We start from the raw sequence: 16,330 nt of genomic DNA on the forward strand, positions 1-16,330 counted from the left end.
ATAATATTGTTTTCGAAAAAGAAAAATTAATTCCTTTCCCGTCTCATTTTTCATCTGCGGAATTTCTTTGAAAATAATTTTTTCTCAAAAAAAGAAGAAGGATTAAATAATATGTTTTTTATATAAAAAAAAAAAAGAAAAAGAAGAAGAAAGCAGATAATGGCCCAGTAACAATGGCAAAAGTCACACTTTTCTGAACTACTGACAAGTTTTCACGCATCAAGGATAAATTAGTTACGAATCGGCTGCTTCTTTTCGTATGCAAGTGAACCCAAACGATTCGCATCTTTTGTTAACAACAGCGTGGCTCATCCTTGTAAAATGGACAACCGGTACAAATTCAAACCCATTACCGGGCGCATTCAATTTTCACGCGGGATCGACAAAAGCGCGTTCACATTACAAATTCAAATCCCCGGCACGTGTATATAAAAATACTCTCGAATTCTTCACGTCGATTCACCTGTTATAACTAAATAGATAGAGAGACAGAGAGATGAGGAGAGAAGACAGAAGATGTCATAAACTATTTTCAACAAACAAACCAAATTTTTTATTCCGTCATTGATTCTTGATACATCGGAAATAAACCTTCACTTTTTCTTGAAAAAAAAATTTTATGTACCAATAAAAAGGTACTTCCGCTTCCAATTTATGTTAATTCTGTTAATTTATTATGTAAATTCGTTATTATTCAGTGGAAAATTTTTTTTCTGAAAATTCAAAAAGAATATTTATTTATTTTATTTCGAATAATAATTTAAAAATCTTCTCTAAAATAATTCATAATTTCAATTATCTTTTAACACTTTAACTCCCGACTTTTTTCAAACAATGCGATTTTTGTCCGCCATATTGGATCCACCATTTTGAATTCTGTAAAATTGACATCGAATTCGTAATCATTGACTCTAACAACCACCGAGTAATTATTTTAATGATTTTACAAATTTATTTACAATTTACAAATCTAGGCATAAATATTTTTTTATTTACGTTGCTAAAAAAAATTATTTTAAATTTATTGAACTCTGAATTTTTTTAAATAGTAGAATAAATTTGTAGGTCGTTGGCGTCTAGAAATTAAAAAATAAAAATATATTTTAATTTTTTAAGTAAGAATATTTGAATATTTGAATGCAAAAGTATATACTTTTGCAATTTATTTAATAAATAATAATAATAATATAATTTTTTTAATATATATAGTTTCGATCGAAACATAGAAGTGACAACTTTCAGGACAGTTTTGTCAGGGCAAAGGAAAATCGAATTTTGAAAAAGATTTTTGTATGCGTTTCTAATTTAAATCCGAGGATTAAAAAAATTTGTTTAACAAAAACAGTTTTCTGGTTACAAATAAATAAATAAAGTACTGCTAACGTAAAAAATCAATAACTTTTATGAAAGTTAATTAAAAATAAATTTAACTTTTACATTAGTACCTAAAATTTTAACAACTTCTCTAAAATGATGTTTTTTGAGATTTTATAAGAATAATGCAAAAAGAAAAAATTTAATAATTTAATTTAAAACTTAATTAAAATACAGAATCTGCCAAAGCGAAAAAATTGAAGGTCGACTATTTTTTTCTCACACATTGTTAATTTATTGCTTCACACATAAATGACTTTTTGACAGATAGGAAAGAAAAATTTATCACTTTTTTTTCACGGACACACTTAAGACTGTAATCATCTCAGTTATTTAATTGAATATTCGTAAATTTAGAACACACACATTTTTTTTTCTTGGTTTCTGGGCCAGTGGCCATATAATTACTTTCCTTATTAGAATTTTAGAATTATACTAAATTAATATTAACAGGGGAATTTTTTTCACCTCTTATCTATGTTACGTGATAAAATATAGCGAGAAATATGTTAATTCAACACGTGTCTTTAATATAAATTTGCGTGATTAATTCATTAATAATTTAATTATGAATCTTGGGAATTTTTTACTTATTTTTTTTTTCATTTATATTGCATACTCAAAAAGTGTCTCTCGTGCATTGTGTCAATGGAACAGAAAAGAAATTTCTTTATTCCTAATTTCTTTTGAAAATGAAAGTTTAATTCAAATAAATCATTTATTATAATTTTTATTATTATATCATAATGTAACGGAAAAAGTTGTAAATTTATTCTTTATTAAATATTGTTATTTAAAATTTTCAAACATTTGGCAAATAATGCTTTTGAAATCTTTAGAATTATATATATATATAATAGACTTGTAAATTTAAATTGTTGAGATTTCTTTGCTTTTTTTCTTTTTATTTTTTGATGGAATTTTTCCAATTATTTTCTGTTTTTGTTCAATTGTAAATAAGTTATTAATTTTAGGTTTGAATTTTAACAAAAAGTGTTAATTATTATTACGTTACTGTTAAAAATTTAGTTTTATTAAATTATTTATTTTTTATTATTTTTAGTTTTATTTAATTATATTCATTTTATGAATCATTTTTATTTTAATTAGTATAATAAATAGTAATTAATTAATATATGAAGTTTAATCTTATAATAATTAATATATTTATTATTTTTAATGTTGTTATTTTTATTTTTATTTTCTTTATATTTCAAAAATCTTTGTATTATTATACTAACATTTCCTTAATTCTAGAATTAATTGATTTTAGTAAATAAATTCAAAAACAAATTATTTGGTTCAAATAACAATTTATTTGGTTTAAGTGATAATAATTATTATCTAAGTTAATTAACTGTATTTTTTTGCTTTGAAAAATTATTAGTTGCTAAGAATATTTTATCACTGCAGTGAAATAAAAATTCTTTGATACAAGAGAATATTTATTTAATTAAAATAAAATTAATATTTAGAAATTTACATCAAGTAACTATTTACTTGAATGAAATAATTTGCTATCTATTACAAATGTTTATTAGATTATCAATTAAATTAGTAATTAAATAGCTATTTTAATTATTTATTAAATTACTAAACAAATAGCTAATTAAATATTAAATATGTAAGTCTATTATTTACTTATTAAATTACTAACTAAATTATTAATTAAATTACTCATTGAGTAATTAATTAGTTATTTGCTTACTAATCAAAATATTAATAAGTAGAATAATTGAAAAAGTAATTAATTTAGTTATTAAATCACAAACTGACTAATTAAGTTAATTAAATTTCCAATTAAATTACTGATTAATTTACTAAATAAGAAAAATAGTTAATTAATAATAGTTAATTAATAAAATTGTTAAATAAATGACTAATTGATTAATTAATTAAATTATTATCTAAATTATTCTTTAATTTACTAATTAAATACTTGCTAATTAATTAATTAAGTAATTAATTACTTCATTAAAAAGAAGTAATTAATATACTAACTAAATTACTAACTAAATTACTAATTAAAATAATGATTGAGAAAGTAATTAATTTAGTTATTAAATTTCAAAGTTACTAATTAAGTTAATAATTATATTTCCAGCTAAATTACTAATTAAGTTACTAGATAAGAAGAATGAATAATTTAGCAAAGTAATTATTAACAATTGTACTAACTGAAATAATTAAATTATTATCAAAATTGGTAATTAATTTACTAATGAAGTAATTAATGAAGTAAATAAAATACTAATTAAATGGCTAATTAACTTAATTATATAAGTTAGAAGTAATAAATTTAAGAATTAAATTACTATAGTTGATTTATTAATTGAATTACTAAGAAAATTGGTAATTAATTTATTTATTCAGTAATTAATTAAGTAATTAAATGAATAACTAAATTACCAATTGAGTTAATGTTTAAATGATTAACTAAATTACTAATTGAGTTAACAGTTAAATTACGAACTAAATTATTAATTAAGTTGATAATTAAAATATTGAAAAAATGATTTAATTAAATTATTGCTGGAGTACGATTGATTACTTTAATAATACAAAAAATTTTAATTACTTAAATATTAATTTATAAATTAAATTGTGTTTAAATAATAATTAATTAAATAGAAATTAAATATAGTCAATTAACTATTAATTAATTAATAGTTCATTTCATTAAATTAACTATTTGAATTATTAATTAAATAGTGTTTTATTTAATTTTCTAATTAAATTAAATTAATTAAGTTTAATTAAGTATTAATTAAATTAAATTAATTTAGTTTAATTAAGAATTAATTAAACCAATTAAATATAATATTTAATAAATACTTACAGATAATAGTGTGACTTTACATTTTCTACAGTGTAAAATAAAATTTTTTTTTTGTCTATAATGAATAATAAATTTTCAACTATAATTCTCATGGGTAGAAGTCAGGTGGGGTGGGGGGGAGGATCTTCAATTTTTTCTGATTTAATATGAGCCTTTCCTTTGAGATAATTTTGCGCACGTTGCTCAATTGCTAAACGAGTGAGAAGAAAACAAACGCACGGGAATCCCTTTTTACCGCGTATATATCCATGTCATCGGATGCCGTGCACGCAGAATGCGGCCTACGTGGCCCATTGTCATTATAATATCCACTGGTTTTTGATTTATTTTATATGGGACCTTCGCATATAAACGTTTCACTAAACGACTAACAGCGAGCGACTTGCCCTCAACGAATGAGGTGCAAAGTTTTCCATCCACAAGAATTTACTGTATAATTTTTTTTTCCTTTTTTTTAAAATAAATATTAACTCACAACCTTTCCTTGATCCCCACTCCTTTTTTTGCTGTTGCAAAAGATTGAAAATAATTTTTTTCTTTCGCCACCCAATTATATACAGTCAATTCATCTAATTATGTACACATCACACACACCTTTTCTTCAGTGCGATCACAATTATTTTCAATGCAATTAAAATTACAATTAAAAAAATTTACAAGAAGAATGAATCTTTTCATTTTTTGTTTCCTTTTTTTTTATTTGAAAAAATATTTTTTTTCAATAAATTTCTTTTATTCGATTATTGATTGAATAGCTCATTCATTCAATCCTTTAACTATAAACGTTGAAGTACTTGATTTTCTTTATTATTTTCTTTGCTAATTCTTTTTTCTTGGCATTTTTATTTATACTACCCAACAAACGAAAAGTTTTTTTTTCGAATTTCTCTCTCGGGTTAGTTTTCAGTTTTGATTTGTAATTTGTAAATTCCAAGTGTTTGTAAAATTGTGTTCTTGGCTGTGATGAAAAAAAAGTGCCGGTTGATATCAGGTAAGAATATAGAAAAAAAAGTAAATTTATACAAATTGTGGAATTTTGGTCTTTGGAGTTTAGAAGATCAATTCTCAGGCACACGTCAAAGGGAGAGATTTGAGATTGGGAATGAAAAAAAAGTGAGAAATAAGCTGAATGTATGACAGAATTCCATCCTAAGTAAACATTGACTATGCAGCTGACTAAATGCAACTCACAAGTGCATTAGGGTTACAAGATTCTCCATAAAAAAGTTCATCCTTTTTTTTTCTTCCTTCCAGTGTGTCTGTGTGTGAATACTTTGATCGAGTATTATTATTATTTTTTTTATATCATATTTTATCTGCAGAAAAAAGTTCTATGCTTTCATATAGCGCAAAGTCAATAAAGTAGTTTTTTCATCGAATTTTTATCCAAAAGCGGTGAATTTTCTCCCTTTTTCGCAAAAAAAGGGAATTAAATTTTTGGGCAAAGTGTTTTTTTTATTTATTAATCGAAAATAAAGTTTTTTCATTTATTAAATTAAAGTAATTTAATAAATTAAATTTATAATTAAATTACTAATTAAGATAGTAGAGGCAGTTTTTCTAAGAATATTAAATTGAGACAAAAAACTGTGTAATTTATTCATTTATTAATCAAGTTAATAATTGAATTCCTAATTAACTAATTAAATTATTAATTAAGTAATTAATAAGTTTAATTATTTAACTACTAAATATATTACTAATTAATAATTATAATACTAAAATTTTTTTCATACGGTGCAAAGTAAATAAAGTATTTTTTTCTTCGAATTTCAATCCGAATTTTCTCCTTTTTTGTGAAAAAAGGGAATTTTATAATGAAAATTAAATTTTATTGTAATAAACCCGCAAAAAGTTTTATTTATTAGAAAAAATTTTTTTTCTTATTTTTGAGAAAGAATAAAGTTTTTTTATTTATTTGCAAAAAGAAAGCTTTTTTTTATTTTAATCTATAAGTTTTAAACGTTCAAAAGAAGAAAATTTTTTGTCAGAGTATAAATATTTTCAAAATTACTGACTGTTATAAAAAGTGAAAACAAAATTTAACAATTACAATATTTATAATTTATTTCTCTAATATTTGATTAAATATTATAGCATAATCAAATTTGAATTTTCAAAAAGAAGAAATAAACTTTATTGAAATGAACGTTTAGAAAAAAAAACGTTTTTTTTGCGTTTAGAACTTTAGAAACATTGTTTATTAAAAATAAAAAATTTTTATTTATTAAAAAAGTATTTTTTTTATTTATTACCGATAAAAATTAAGTTTCTTCATTTATTAGAAAAAGACAGTTTATTTTCTTAAAAAAATACAGTATTTTTATTTTTTAACCTTGCGTTCACAGACTTGGGCATTTTGACCAGCATTGAGATTTAATTCAATTAATTCTAATTTAATGAAAACAAAATTTTTAAATTAAATTTTTATTTTTCATTAAAAATGTTCCTAAAGTTTTAAAACTTTCAAAGAAATGTCAATTATTTTATTACTCTTCCTAATTTGTATATTTTATTAAAAAAAATTATTTTGTATATTAAAAAAGTTAATTTATTAATTTAGCAAATGTTTAAATTATAATATTTTTCATGTTAAGAGAAAATTTTTTGAGTATATTTAAGAAGAAAATACTCTTTTTGGTCAATTGAACGTTTAAAAACTATTATATATTTTTTGTTTTTTGATTACATTTTTTAAGCAAATATAAAAATGTTTTTTTTTTAATTACAAAAAGAATTTTTCCTTTTATTTTATGAAAAGTTAGTATTGAATTTCTTTTTTTAAATTTTAGCACGGATGTAGTTTATACTATAAATATTTGTACTGCAATATTTTATAAAATAGTTTTTAGAACAATTTAATTAAATATTAACCCAGTGTGCCAATGAAAGTCAAAAGTTTTTTATTTATTTATTAGAAAAATAAATTTTATCAATTAATTAGTTATTAATTTTTTATAAGAAAAAAATAGATTTTTATTTCTTATAAAAAATTTATTTTTTATTTATTGAAGAAAATAGTATTATTTATTTACAAAAATATTAAATAGAAAATTCACTAAAAGGTCATTTTTTTCAGTTTTCAGAAGTAAATTAGGACGGAATTATTTATTTTTCCTCCCCCAATAAATCCAGTACTTTTATTAACAGTTTATTATCACTTTTTTTATATTATATTTCATTCTTCAAAAGAAAAAATTGACTTTCCCTGCAAAATAGGAATTTTTTTAGGGGAATTAAATTTTTGCAATTTAGTTTTGATGGGCAAAAGTGATTTTTTTCTATGAAATAATTAAGTTAAATAATTATTAAATAATAAAGCTAAAACGTTGTTGAATTTAAATTAAATTAATCAGTTCGTTAAATTGGAACGTGGTCTAAATAAATAAGGAAAACCTTTTAAAGAACTCGTGAAAAATTTTTTACTCATCAATTTAAAAAATAACGGAAGTAAAATAATTTTCAAAAAAAAGCGTTTTTGCTTTATTAAGAAATTGATAAATAATAAATTGAAATAATAAATTTTATTTAAGAAAATGGTAAATAAAAAATTAAAATAACAAATTTTTTTTTCAAATTCAAAGGAAAAATTAGGAAGAAAACTAAAATAAAAATTAAAAATAACAATATTTTGTTACAAATTCATAGAAAAAATTAGGACGAAATTATTTATTTTTCTTCTCCCCACTAAAATTCCCAACACACTGTGCCCCTGTGGGAAAAAAATTAATTTGCCAAAAGTAGAAAACGTGTTAAATTATATGACAACATATGTGTAAAGACAATTAAAATAAAAAAGATGCTAAATTTTTGTTTCTTTTTTCTGAAACACTATTAAAACAACGCCACGCGTATATTGGTTATTGAAGCCATCAAGTCTTTTGACTTTTTGACAAGTCGTTGTGAAACGACAAGTGTTTGTCGGACATTTGGTAGTTTTGATGGGTTCTCGATTCCCAAGTTCTTCTTATACAATATATATATGTATACACACGTATTTATACATGTATTTCTTCCCACTGTGTGTTTGATCGCTACAAACTCTTGAGTATTTGCTTTCCTGTGCGCTTGCTTGTTGCTAGTAAAATGAACGGTTTCCCAGTTTGCCAAAGCTGACACTTTAACTCTCTCGAGTCAAACCAACTCGAATTTCTTTTCAATTCCAAGCGTGCGCGCGCGAGCAAAATTATACATAGAAAATGACAAATAAAAAAAAAGAAGAGAACAGAGAAGAGAGAAGAGAAAAAAGAAACATTACATCGAAAAAATTCACCATTTAAATTTAGATCGAATTTCGATTCAAGAGAAATATATCCTTTTTTTGTGTGTATTTTTCTTTCTCAAAATGCATTATTGCAATATAATTACAATTTTTCACATTTTTTTTTTTGCAAATTAGTAATGAGAATTTTAACCAAGCGAAATAAAAAAAAATTAATAGCCTCTTATTAATAATTATTAAAGAAATTAATTAATAGTTCTTATTATTTTTTATTACTTTCTTATTTTCCATATTATTGTTGAAAAATAATAAAAACTATTATTAGGTATTTTTATTCATATTAATAACAATTACTTATTATTCTAATCATTATTTGTCTGTACATTATATATTTATAAATTTATTTTATTATTATTATATTATAATAATTTATTTATTTATTTATTTAAATTATTCATTTATTTAAATATTTAAACCGTCTTGCAAAAAATTTAAGTTTCATTATCGTCATTATTAAAAATTCACGTGAACTAAAGAGTTGCAATTATAAGCTTCAATGAACTGTAAGTGATGAGCTTTTAGTTCTACCAAACTATATGTATTAAAATTATTAATTTTTAACGTGATTGGCACGTGAATTCGACGCCTTAGTCAATAGCGAGAAATTTATTAATCACGGAAAATTTTTTACTTTTTTATAATTCTGTCTGTTCACAAAGAATATTTAAATGTAAAAAGCAAGAAAAGTGTTGTTAAAAAATTTTCGAAATTTCATCAGATTTTTTTCTTATATAGATATACAAAATAGAAACATAATATCAAATTATCAGAAAATAAATTTATTTTTCATCAATAACTGTTTTTTCTAAAAAAAAATATTTTACTACACTAAAGAATTAATTAAGAAAAATGATTAATTAATTTGATTAAATTGAATACTTGTTAAAACAATTGCATTAATAAATTAGTTAAATAATTGAAGTGGTTAATTAGGCTAAATAACTAAATTAATTAACTGTGTTAACTGTTAAGTAATTGAATTGGTAATTCAATTGGTAAAAAAATTTAATAACAAAATTAATTGATTATTACTAAATAATTTATAATTAACTAATAATGTTAAAAGATTTAATTAACTAATAAGGCGAAATAATTGAATGAATTAATTATGCCAAATAATTGAATTGATTAATTGAGCTAAATAATTGAATTAGTTAATTATACCAAATAATAAAAATTTCTTATTATTCTAAAAAATTAAATTGCTTTAATTAAGCTAAATTGAACCAATTATAATTAAATATAATTATAATTAAGCTTAATTCAAATTGGATTAAATTAAACTAAATAAGAAAAGTAGATAATTATATGATAAATAATTAAATTTAATGGGTTAAGTAATTAATTTATTATCGAAGCTAAATACTTAGTTGTCTATTGAAAGTATTAACAGATTGTTTATTTTTTCTGTAAATAATATAAAACTGGGTAAATTTACTGCTTTTTATATATAATGTAATGTCAATTTAAATAAAAAAGCAAGACAGCAATTGTTACGATAAAATAAATACAAAAAATGTAAAGCACATTGAGAATAGAATAGAATTATGCGGATAGTAAGGTTGAAAATATTCTATATATAAATTAAACTCTAATGAATAATTAAAAACCTTTATTCATCCATTTTTATTTACTTTCGTCTAATATAAAATTTAAAATGACAGATAAGCGTGCCAGACAAAAAAAATTTTTTACCATATTCAATCAGTATAAGAACTAATAAAGAAAAAAAATCAAAACTCATTTTATTTATTAATTTTATTATTATAATTAATTGAATTTAATTTTCTGCTGATCTTTGATGATCAATTTTCAATCTATTTACGTTTAATTTTTTTTAATTAATTAATTTTCTTCTTTAAATTAATTATTAATTCATTTCTTCATCCTTTTTCTTCCATTTTCTAAGTCTGAATCAAAATTTTCTATATAATTAATTCTGCATAATTTTTTTAAAAGTAATTTTCAAAATTTAAATCAAATTTTTTGTTTATTTTAAATCAGTTTCTGTCACTGATTTCAAATCAGTTAAATTTGATGTTAAGTAATTAAAATTTACTAATTTATCGTCTTCATTTTGTTTACTGATTTACGTTTTAAAAATTCAGCCAAATAGAAATTTTCCCTCTTAATATTTTGGCTAAATAGAAATGTTATTAACTGGAATTTTTTGCCCCTTCTGAATTCCCTGAAATAAAAATTTGATTTCTCGTGACAAAAATGTGTTAAAAAGAAATTTTCTTTTGATAAAAGCGGTATTATTATATTTCTCCTGTTTTTAGGGTCGCTGAATTTAAAAATTCAAAATAACGACCGAAAATTATTTAATTTAACTAAATTATTTGAATTTAAATTTTTTCTGTCGTCATTTCGAAGATATTTTGAATCCTTACGTTTTGACCAAAGATTCGGATTCAGACCCATGAGTAAACATTTTTATCGAAAAAAGTTAATTTTCAAGTTTTTTAGTTGCCATTTTGAATTTATTAATTTTTACTTCAGATACGGATTTAATGACTCCAAAATCCATCGAGTAAGTATTTTTAAGTTATTTCTTATTGGTAAAATTATTTCTTTCAGATTTTCCTCTAGGGGTCAGTTAAGGGGTTAATAAATATTTGTTTTCAATTGATTAATTATTGTAATTTTTAATATTATTCATTTTATATCTGATACTTAACAATTTTTTCGTATGATTCATGATCTCTGTTTTCTTCATTTTGTTTATGAGAGGATTTTCATGCCCTCTAGGCGGGAATTTGACGAACTGTATTGGCGCGAAATTCAAAAAACGAAAAATTGAATAACAACTTACAATTAATTAATATATACAAAATATTATAATATTCTAATAATATTATAATATTATAATATTTTTTTAAATTTCCACCTAATATTTACAAGAATAATTCTATAAAATTAAAATAATATTTAATATTATTAATTTATTATAATTTATAACATATCGTAAATTCTATAAAATGTTCACTGGACTTTTTATGCAGAATCATTCTAGTGAAATTCTATAGAACTTTTCCGACCGCAATCGACAAAATTTTCTCACCTCAAATTTTCAAAGAAGAAAAATAAAAATTTCTTAATAATACATACAAAGACACCAACCAATATATACACATAAAATATTTAAAGTTTAGGTACGGTCATCGAGTTTGGCTTTTTATGTCGTGTGTCATGGGAATTAAGTTATGCGCAGATGCTTAACTTGGAAAGGTGGCTTCGGGTAAAGATATGCAATCCCATACCTGCTTCTTGCGTTCCGCGCAGATTAAATCCCCTCCCCCACCCCTTTACTTCTCAGCTTTTATATGTATATATATAGAGAGAGGTTCGTGGATGATTTCTTTTTTACTGGGCGCCGACTGGCTTCCTCTCTCTCTCTCGGTTTGGTCGATTATTTTTTAAAATCTTGCGCAAAACCGCGACATTCCTGGGTGGGGCAGCAGTGGCAGTAAATCACAAGTCGCACCGCGGTGGCTGCCCCTAGGTGGGTGTCTACTGACACTCCACTGTATATACGTGTGTATAGTAGTTACCACCATACAGTCATGTAACGTCCCCCCTCTCATTCTATCAGCATGACACACACGGTTTATTGCCAGTGTACTCTGTTTACTAATAAATTCCTTTTGCCATCGTTGCGCCTATTTGGACATTGTCATCGCACACACCATCACTTGATAAACGGAAATGATTCTAAATATGTAACAGTCAACTACTATGGGGGTAGACAGACGTGACTGACTGATTGACTGACTGACTGACTTACCGCTCGTTCAATATTTATATATCTCGTTCAATTGTGTATAGAAAATGTCAATAAAAGATTTTTTTTCCTTTTTTCTTCTTTTTTGTTGACAAATAATTACATTGCTTATTGAGAAATAATATTTGGATAATAACTTTATTTACTGTTTTCATTAAATAAGTTAATCAATAAATAAAAGCAAACCATAATAGTAATATAATTATAATAAAAAATTATAACAAAAATAGAATCACTGCAAAAAGAGGTGTCTTATTTTGAAACGTTTTTAGTGTCTGAGACACTAAAAATGTCTCAAAATAAGACACCTCTTTTTGCAGTGTATTATTTTTATTAAAATTTCTTTGGTATCTATTATTGAATTTAAATATATTATTAGCAACAATTCGCGCGCTCAAGCGCGCGGCTAAATTCTCACTGATTTTTTAAAATAAAATTAGCAATATTTTAAAAATAATAGAATTTTAATATTTTCTAATTTTAATTTTTGTTGAAAACACTAAAAAATTTCAATTTTTGAGAAATTATAAATATTTGCAGAAATTCAATTATTTTCAAAAAAAAAATAATAATAATAATTCTTCTTATAAAATTCAACTATGTTCAAAATTTGAAAAAAAATTCTCGTAAAAATCCCAATTATCTTTATAAATAACAAAATTCTTCTCCAAAGTTCAATTATTTTCATCAATGTCAAAAAAATTCTTGTCCTAATTTCAATTATTTTCAAAAATAAAATGCATTTTTCTAATTTCAATGATTTTCAATATTTAGTATTTTTATAAAATTTCTCAAAAGAATTCAATTATTAAGAAAAAAAAAATGATAAAAATTCATCCAAAATTCAACTATATTTTCATAAATAACAAAATTTTTCACAGAAATTCAATTATTTTCCAGAATTTTAATAAAATTCTTTGCAAAATTCAATTATTTTCATAAACAACAATATTCATCACAAGAATTCAATTATTTTTAAAAGTAATAAATTTCTTCTTCGAAATTCAATTATTTAAAAAAATTCTAATAATCGTTTGCATGAATTCAATTATTTTCATAAATAATAAAATGCTTTTTAAGAATTCAATTATCTTCAAAAAAAAATTTAATAAAATACCACACAGACATTTAATTATTGTCAAAAATTTTAATAGAATTCTTTGTAAAATTAAATTATTTTTAAAAACTTTTCGCAATTCTATGATTTTTAATATCTAATATTATGGGATATTACAAATAATTGCTGAAATTTAATTATTTTTAAAAAATAAAATAACATTCTTCATATAAAATTGAACTATGTTCAAAATTTGGAAAAAATTCTCGTAAAAATCCTAATTATCTTTATAAATAACAAAATTCTTCTCCAAAGTTCAATTATTTTCATAAATGTCAAAAAAATTCTTGTCCTTATTTCAATTATTTTCAAAAATTTTTCTAATTTCAATGATTTTTAATATCTACTATTTTAATAAAATTTCCCGAAAAGAATTCAATTATTTGAAAAAATTTTTAATAAAATTGTATGCAAACATTTAATTATTTTCATAAATAATACAAATTTCACAGGAATTTAATTATTTTCATAAATAATAAATTTTTTTTAAGGAATTCAATTATTTTCATAAAAAATAATTTAAAATTCTAGAAAATAATAATTGAATTAAAATGATGAAAATAATTTTGATGAAGTTACAGTAACAATATTCTTATGATATAAAATAATGATTTTATCTCTCGGTCATCTTTAATTTATTAGAAAACATGAAGAAATCGATCACTCCGAGTCTTCGACTCGGAGCAATCGATATCATCATGTTTTATAACAAATACTTTTATAAGTTGTTTAATTTAAAAAAGGTTTGAATTTGAAATTTTTGAATATCTTAATTCCTGTGGAAAATCCTGTTCCAAAAGTAAGATTAAAAATAGGAATTGTACAAATATTTTTCTTCTTTTTCTAAAACAAAATAATAATTTTGTTAAAAAAATTGTGATTTATAAACAAAAATAATGCAAAATAAATAAATTTTCTATTTCTTAATCACAGTTGTTTAACAATTTTATAATTTTGTTTAGAATTAAAGAACAAAAATCTGCATAATTTTAATTTGACAAAACATAATATTTAACAAAATTTTTGTCTTTTAATGAATAGAAGTGAAAAAAATTCTGATGATTTCTATCTGTCATTACAATTTTGAATTAATTATAAAATAAAAATAATTATAACATAATAATAAAATATACAATCTATCTAAAGTTAACAAAAAACAAAGAAATAAATTCAATTAATAATTAATAAAGGGTAGAAATTAATTAATTTAATTAATTAATAAATAATCGTAGAATCTTCAATTTAGCGAAAAGTATATTAAAATACATTTCGATAAAATACAAATTCTATGAGACTTCATAATTTTTTATTTTATACAAATTCTATTAAAATGAATTTTTTCTAGCATAATTTCTATTTAGACAAATTTTCAAATTATAAAATATCCTCTTTACCATTTTTAAATTAAATTTTTCTATTTTTGCTCAATTTTGCTAAAATAGAAATTCTGGACGATTTCCTAATTTTATAGAAATTATGAATTCATATTTTACAGAAATTCTTTTAAAACGGATTTTTTAGCACAATTTCTATTTAGCCAAAACTTCTAAATATGTAAAATTTTCTGTATTTACTATATTTTTAAATTACATTTTTGATATTTTTGTTTAAATTTTATTTTTAGCAGAAATTTTCTTTATTGAAAATTTGATTTATCAAACTTTCCATATAAAGAAGAAATGCTAAATTAATAAATTCTGAAATGTAAAGGATGAAAAATTTTCACTTAGCCAAACTTTTAAAATGCAAATTTCTAGTGAAGAGAATTCTGATATAACGAATTTTTGACTTATAGATTATTAAAGTTAAGTTAAAAATTCAATTAAAAATTAATTTTTAATTCTTTTTTAATTAAATTACTTTAAAAATTGCTGTAAAATAAACAAATTTTTCTAAATTTTGTTTACAGAAGCATTTTGATCTTCTTGAAGTATAAAAATAGTCTTTGGAATATTTAAAAAAAAATATTCAGTGGAAAAGAAAAATTTACAGTTTTGAATCCATATATAAATGAAGAATGAAGAAATAATGTAGAAACGTATAGAAAAATTCCAAATTCAAAACCCGAAAAAAGGTAAGAAATTTCTTTCATATTTCATAATATTATATCCTTTGCCATTTTTCTAGGATAAGATTTCTTTTTTCTCCTTTTTTTTTTTAATTTTCGAAAGACCTTGCCACCTCGTCAAGACCGGTAGCCAAATTAATATTCGGTCATTTTTTCATGAATAATTCAACAGATCGTGTCTGTTTTGCTATCACTTATAAACCTGCAGAGAATATGTCTGACACTCTCTCTCTCTCTCTTTCTCTCCTTTTTTTTCTCTCGCAGAGTAAGAAATATTTGTCTCAAAAAAATATTTGAACAATTGTTAAGACTCCGATATTTTTCACTTTTCTGTTAAATAAAGTTACATAAAGTGAAAAAATAGATATTGGAGTCAGATTATGCATATATTTAAATAATAAATTTTTTCATGAATAGACATATATTTTTTTTGGTATTTATAGCGTGACTTGTGAAATCAATTTCAAAAAAATTGATTTAATATTTTAATATTAATATATTAGTTTTACGAGTTTGATATTATTTTCTTAATTATAACGGATATCGGGGGAAAAAAAATTTCACGTTAGGAAAAAAAAGAATTTTTTACTATTTTCAATAAAAATGGATAAATTAGGTGTTAATGGATAAAAAATTTCACGGTGATTATTATTTTTTATGGCATTTCAATAAAAATTTAATTCCATTTAATTTTCAATTAATTCAATCAATTTTATCAATTTTCATTTCATTTCATTTTATTTTTAGAAAAATGATTAATTTTCAAAAAATAATAACTAAATATTGTTTCAAATCAAAAGTTTTATTGCAAATGCAGTTTTACTATCAAAATTATTAGTTAATATTCAACGAAGATTATAGAATAT

General features: G+C 21.9%; 1 protein-coding gene and 1 long non-coding RNA gene across 10 annotated transcripts in view; one reads left to right on the forward strand and one right to left on the reverse strand.

Annotated features, from left to right (window-relative positions):
* Positions 1 to 16,330, reverse strand: part of LOC122505728 (transcription factor Sox-2) — a 226,040-nt gene that overhangs the window by 165,766 nt on the left and 43,944 nt on the right. The window lies entirely within an intron of this gene.
* LOC122505733 overlaps positions 4,978 to 16,330 on the forward strand; it is a 166,202-nt gene continuing 154,849 nt past the window's right edge. For 4 of the 5 annotated variants that reach the window (XR_006301939.1, XR_006301936.1, XR_006301938.1 and 1 more), the window contains exons 1-2: positions 4,978 to 5,204; positions 15,306 to 15,470. This is a non-coding gene — a long non-coding RNA (uncharacterized LOC122505733). The remainder of the gene's footprint in view (positions 5,205 to 15,305; positions 15,471 to 16,330) is intronic. The other variant, XR_006301937.1, reaches the window with a different exon arrangement.

This window comes from Leptopilina heterotoma, unplaced genomic scaffold, assembly GCF_015476425.1.
Source record: "Leptopilina heterotoma isolate Lh14 unplaced genomic scaffold, ASM1547642v1 Lhet_365, whole genome shotgun sequence".
NCBI lineage: Eukaryota > Metazoa > Arthropoda > Insecta > Hymenoptera > Figitidae > Leptopilina > Leptopilina heterotoma.